At 52.2% G+C, this 6,000-nt stretch overlaps 1 protein-coding gene across 6 annotated transcripts in view; it reads right to left on the reverse strand.

Moving 5' to 3' along the window:
• LOC110388460 (acid-sensing ion channel 2) overlaps positions 1-6,000 on the reverse strand; it is a 65,983-nt gene that overhangs the window by 59,721 nt on the left and 262 nt on the right. For 2 of the 6 annotated variants that reach the window (XM_021377764.1, XM_021377759.1), the window contains exon 2: positions 5,637-5,910. The exons of 1 other annotated variant lie outside the window; for it this stretch is intronic. The gene's annotated coding sequence lies outside the window, so the exon portion shown is untranslated. Of the gene's footprint in view, positions 1-4,632; positions 5,351-5,636; positions 5,914-6,000 lie in introns of those variants that run through there. 3 more of the 6 variants (XM_021377760.1, XM_021377763.1, XM_021377758.1) reach the window with 3 other exon arrangements.

Here is a 6,000-nt window from a genome sequence, read left to right on the forward strand (position 1 = left end):
CAGCCCAGCCCAGCACAGAGCTGCTGTCCATGCTCTGACCAAAAGGGAAGATCACGTTTGGTGATCCAGCCCCCGGGTGTCATGTCTGTGACATTCCCATGCCCCCATCGTGATGTGCTCAAGGGCCCAAGCTCCCCATTCCCGTGCCCCAGCAATACCTTCAGCTCAGGCTGTAATTACAGAAGCCTCTTCTAGACTTCGACTGCACTTTTTTTTTCACTTTGCTCTCTCCCTCTGACATCCTGCCCTGCACAAATGCAAATCCCCCCCCCACGTTAACTCCAGGGATTTGCATCCCATTCTCCTGGTCATTCCCTGTTGTTCCAGGAGAGCTTCTCTACATCTCTACGATGATACCTGAAAATGGGAATGACTTTCCAGAAGAGCCAGAAATGATGGGAATCAATTATCTGCTCTTGCTGCACATGGTTTCTGTACGTGTCAGAGTGCTCAGTCACCCACCTGGGTTAAACTCAGCCACAGCGCAGGCAGAAAAGGAGCAAAAAAGAAAAAGAGAACAAACAAATGGGAGGAATTTCCTCCCTTATCACAGCGGCCTGTTATTAAAGCAGGTTAAGCCATGACACAGTCACAATTTGCAGGAGACTTCTGACATCTGCGAGGACTGATAAAGACTGGGAGGTCGTTATTTTTACTTTAACAATGGCCAAAATAATTTAAGGAAATTGCACAAAGCTCAGCCAGCAGCTGAGGTCTGGGACACCCTTTTGTCCATGGATTCACCCAGTGCCCCTAGCAAACCACCACTTGTGGCACGACAATGCTATAGGTATCAGCCATGCCCAGATCCAACTGCAGGCTTTTCTTTCCCATAGAAAATCAATACTCCAGAGAGGGAAAATGTACTTCCATTCTGTTATACAAAAAGGGGTAAAGTTCAGACCTTGTCCAGACACTGGCCCTGCCAGCCTGACACCTCACCCTGTGTGAGCAGAGAACCACAGAAGCATTAAGGCTGGAAAAGACCACTAAGATCCCCAAGTCCAACCCCAACCCACGCTCACCGTGCCCAGTGACCATGTCCCTAGGGCAGGATCTGGCCCTGACACCACATTTCCCTCCAGTCTGCGGGAGCTGGCGGCACAGCTGGCACGACAGCATGCTCAGCACTGTATTTCTACAGCTCAGATACGTGCTCGCTGCTGTGCTTTTTAATCAGACAAATAAATCGCACCGAGACCTCGCGGCAGTTGGAAAGAAGACACCCAGCTGCGGGTGGTGGCAGCAGAGGTGGGTGGGCAACGCTCCACGTGCCCTCCACCACGTCCCCAGCCCCTAGCACTGCCACCCATCACCTGGAGCTGCATCCCATTGCTCCCGGGCAGCAGCTTGCAGAGCTCCTGGTGCTGCCATAAATCCACCCCGCAGCAGCGCCGCGGTGCACGGAGCCAACAGCAGCTCCGTCCCAGCAGCAAGGGCAAGGGGAAGGCTTTGGAGACTCGAAGCAGCAGCTCTCAGCCTGTTGTTAAAAGCGGTGAATTCCCAGCTGCACACAGCACAGGGTGAGCTCACGGAGGTATCAAACAACGGCGCAGGTGAGCTATTAGCAAACAAGTCAAAACCTCCCTTGCAAATCTATTACTCTGGCAGCTCGTCGGAGCGCTGTTACATCTGGAGCCTATCACAAACACACGCAGAAATAGGTCAGGAGGAAACATGGCTGAGCAGCACAAACAGGGCTGCGGGCTGAGGGCTGCAGCACAGCTCCGGGCTCTGCGGGGAGGCAGCTTGCACCCTCACACTGCAAAAGACTGAAGTAATGCCACTATTTATAAATGGCCCTTTAAAAATAGAAACGTCACTCTTCCTTGCTAGGAAACTGAATTTTTTTTTTTTTTTTTTTTCTTCTCGTAGACAGGTGAGAGAAGTGAGGGGGAAACAAAAAGTGATGTATTATATTTATGATACATGGGAAAACGCATGTTGATTTGGCTTCTTGCAGCTACATCATCGCTGCATCCTTGTGGGGTGATGAAGTGATGGTGCAGCATCCCCGGAGCTGTGTGTGCTCATGGGGCTCTGTGCAGCCTGCAGCCCCCAGCCTTGGGGGTCCTCCAGCAGCGCAGCTCCCAGCACAGAGCAGGGGAAGAGACGGTGGGGAGAGATGGGAATGGCAGGAGAGGATGGGGACAGAGGATGGGGATGACTGGGACAGTGGGAAAGGATGGAATCACAGAGAGAGGTCAGGGATGATGGGGACAGCAAGAGAGGATGGGGATAATGGAGGGAGAACAGGGATGATAGGGATGGCAGACAGAGGATGTGGACAGAGGAGAGAGGATGGAGACAATGGGGATAACAGAGAGAGGATGGGGATAGTGGGGAGAAGATGAGGATGACCAGGACACTGGAGAGAGAATGAGGTCAATGGAAAGAGGATGGGAACAACAAGGACAGGGGAGAGAGGATGGAGATGATGGGAAGGGCAGAGAGAGGATGAGGACAATGGGGACAGCAGAGAGAAGATGGGGACAGCGGCGAGAAGATGGGGACAGTTGGAACGGCAGAGAGAGAATGGGGTCAGTGGAAAGCGGAGGGGGTCAGTGGAAAGAGGATGGGGACAGCAGGGACAGCAGAGAAAGAACAGGGAGAGCAGAGAGAGGATGGGGACAATGGGGACAGTAAGAGAGGATGGGGACTGTGGACTCAGCAGAGAGGATGGAGCCCGCCTGTGGCTCTGGCACTAAGCATCAGTGAGAGCTGGTGCACAAGGCGACGTGCGTAGGAGTTTGCTTGGAAAGGCGAATGCTGCACAGCCTTGTGTTAACAGCGAAATAGCGGGCGACCTCGAGGCAACCAGGGAGCAGATGCACAGGTGTTTTGTTTGATTGCTGCTAGATTAAATCCCCGCTCACTTCGGCGTGTTGGATAAGGAGTCTGCAAGGCCGGGTTATAACAACATCCCAGCGCTACAGAACAGCTATGTAAAGCAGAGGGCTTGTTTAAAGGATTGAAGGATGTGAATGTGCAAAGTAGATGTAAGAGCAGATCAAATGACACACTTAAGTGGAAGAACCTGGAGCTGTTTCCCCAGAGACGGTGCTCTCTGTTCCTGTAACTCACAAGGCACAGAGGGGCTGAGAGCTTTTGCTTTGCACAGGCAGCAGCAAGACAAGCCCCTCATAGCCCTTATAACCCCTGCAGCCCCATTAACCCTCAGCTGCAACGAGCAGAGCCTGCAGGAAAACCCATCCCTGGTCCAAATGCACTGCTTCTGCGACAGGCGCTGAGCAAATCTCAGCGGGTTTCCCACTGCTCTCCTTTGCATGCAGGCTCAGATGTCAGCACAGCCTCCAGCTTCATTTCGTGCCGATTAGCCACCAAGGAAAGAAAACAGCAATTCCTCTCTGCAAATGGGGACGGTGGCAAAGAAGCCAGACCTGCACACGTGTGGCACATGTCAAATGCAAGTCTGGATGGAGGAAGGATGTGGGGAGCGCCCTGTTTGCAGGATTGGAGCTGGGAGCTCTCCACCTCCCCCCCAGCTCAGCAGGCAGAGGCAGGGCAGCTGGCGAAAATGAGCTTCCTCTAGTCCTCAGTTTGTCCTTTCCTTAGGACATTCACAAAAGCCAATTCCCTTTTTTTTTTTTTTTTTATCCTTTTTCACTTGTGGGCTTTCCAAGGATTAATTAGTGTGGAGTATTTGAGTCATTATAGCTTGGTGGCTTCTGGAAAGGAAGAAGAATGATACACAGAGGGGGAGGGAGCAACAGAAACTGTGCAAAAGCACAGACCCTTCTCCCAGTTTTTCCTTGCTTTTTTTTAATAAAAAAGACACATTTTGGAAGGGCTGCCAGCTCTGAAGCATGCTGTTTGGCCAAGTAATAGGTTATTTAAAAGGTTATTTAAGCGCAGATGCCCTAAGTTGCCTGGAGAGAAATTGGGTCTTCCTCAGCTGAACTGTGAGGGTTCAAAATCCCACAGCTCTGGTTATTAATCCCGTTAAGAAAAACGGAGCAAGGAGCCCCAGCGCTGGGATACCAGCACCCACCTGCGAGGCAAAGCCCCCCAAAATATCAGCAACGACGCACGGCCAACCTTCTGCAAGCTCGAAAACGAGATGAGTGAACTCTGAGACCCCTAGAAGGGCCCTTCAGCCCATCTGCAGGCTGAGGCCCATCAGATGGCAGCCGAAATCTGCAGCCTGAGGCTCCGTTCCCACCCGCCGGGCTGGCAGAGATCCAGGCTCTGAGTCAACAACTGGGAAAAGCTCCGTGCTGCGGGCACCCTCCTGCTCCCCCAGGGCTCAGTGCATCTCCGCCGAAGCCAAAGGCCGCCTCGGCCCCTGCACATCCCGTTCTGCCCAGGACGTGCTGTGCCATCCACGTTTCCTTGCTGGTGAGGGCAGGGATGAGTGATGGGAAAAGAGGAAAAAAATAAAAAAAAAGGCTTCAGAGAGAGTTTCTCCCATGAATTCCCCTACTAGGAGAGAGGGGAAACTTCCTAAGCTCGAAGTATTATTTTTTAATATATTTTTAAAATATTAAAAATAATAATAATCCCAAACTCAGCTAAGTTATCCCCAAAAGGACAAGGACAATTGCACCAATGCACTCAGCCCTTCAGCCTTGAAACCACTCATCCCAGTCCCCTTCCCCAGCCGGTTCTCACCTCAAAGCCATTCTCCAGGTGCGGAGCTCATTGTGCTTACTGCTCCACACATGGCAGCCCGCTCCAATAGCAACTAATTGCTAACAAGCTCATTACAAGAAGAAAGCAGCAGGAGCGCAGCGCTGGATTTTTTTCTGCCTGTCTGCAAAGCAAACAGCTGGCCACCAAACTTAGAAGATTAATCTAATTAAACGGCAGCAAAAAAATACCGACATCAGTGGCAGAACACCACTTTTTGACACGGGTGCAAAACGTTCCCTCCTCAAAGGTCGTCAGAACTTTGTCCATTCTGAAGGCGTCTCCAAGCACTGCACTCAGGGAGGGATGGAGGATGTGGGATGGGAGCCCAGCTCTGTGCTGCACACAGACAAGGTGAGGGCTGGGGGACAGCAGATGCTGCCAAGGTAACTTTGCTGCTAGGACAAAGAGATGGGGTGGGTTGATGTGAAGTGCTGCTTTGCACGAAGGCTGCCAGAAAATACAGGGACTGCACAATGCTAGCTGGTGTTTGAAATACAGCTCCTCCTGTTTGCAAGCCCTCTTGCTCAAGTCTTTGCCATTTATTCGCTGTTTGCTTTGCTCTGCGTCACGTTGGACATCAGGACCTAACTTGCCTCGAGGTATCCCCAGCACCCTCTGCCCAACAGCAGAGAAGGAAGGGGATGTGGGGCAGCAGCCATCGAGGAGAGCACATCTGGGGAAGGGTCCCTGTGTGCAGGGTGAGGACCCCAGGGTCATGTCCCACCCACCCTCCTGCAGCTTCTCTCTGTGCCACACGATGGATGCACGTAGGGTGAGAAGGAGCCTGAGGGCAGCTCCTCCATCTCCAGGTGTGAAAAGCAAACAGGGGCAGAGAAAACACAAGAAAACCATGGGTGAACCTACAGCTCACCAACCCCAGCAGAGCTGAGCCTCTGTGCAACCCCACTGCCTGCAGCACCCGAGAGAGAGCTTTGCAGCGTCCCCAATCCCTCGTTAAAGTTCACGAGCAGCCAAGAATTTACCTGCTTTATCACACTGCAAGCAATTTGTTTTGCAAAGTTTATGAGCGTTCCCTCCAGGGCCGGGTTTTACGACGTTTGTTTAACCAGGATTTTGCAGGCTGCAATGCTACCAGCTTGCAGCTGGCTTTTGCTCAGCTTCTGTACTCCTCAATCAAGTCCTGCAGCTCCCGATGCCCTTCCTGCTCACGCAAAGGGACAACAGAACATCCTGCTCCAAGGGCTTCCACGCCAGCGTTGTGGATGAGCTCGCCTTCCACCTATTATTCAGTTGCTGCTGCTTTGTACATATTTAAAAGACCAGCAATTAACGGCAGAGTGGCGTGCATAATGCAATCAGCCTGCAGCAGGCTGGCTCCATCCCCCC

Source organism: Numida meleagris, chromosome 26 (genome assembly GCF_002078875.1).
Source record: "Numida meleagris isolate 19003 breed g44 Domestic line chromosome 26, NumMel1.0, whole genome shotgun sequence".
NCBI classification, from domain to species: Eukaryota; Metazoa; Chordata; class Aves; order Galliformes; family Numididae; genus Numida; species Numida meleagris.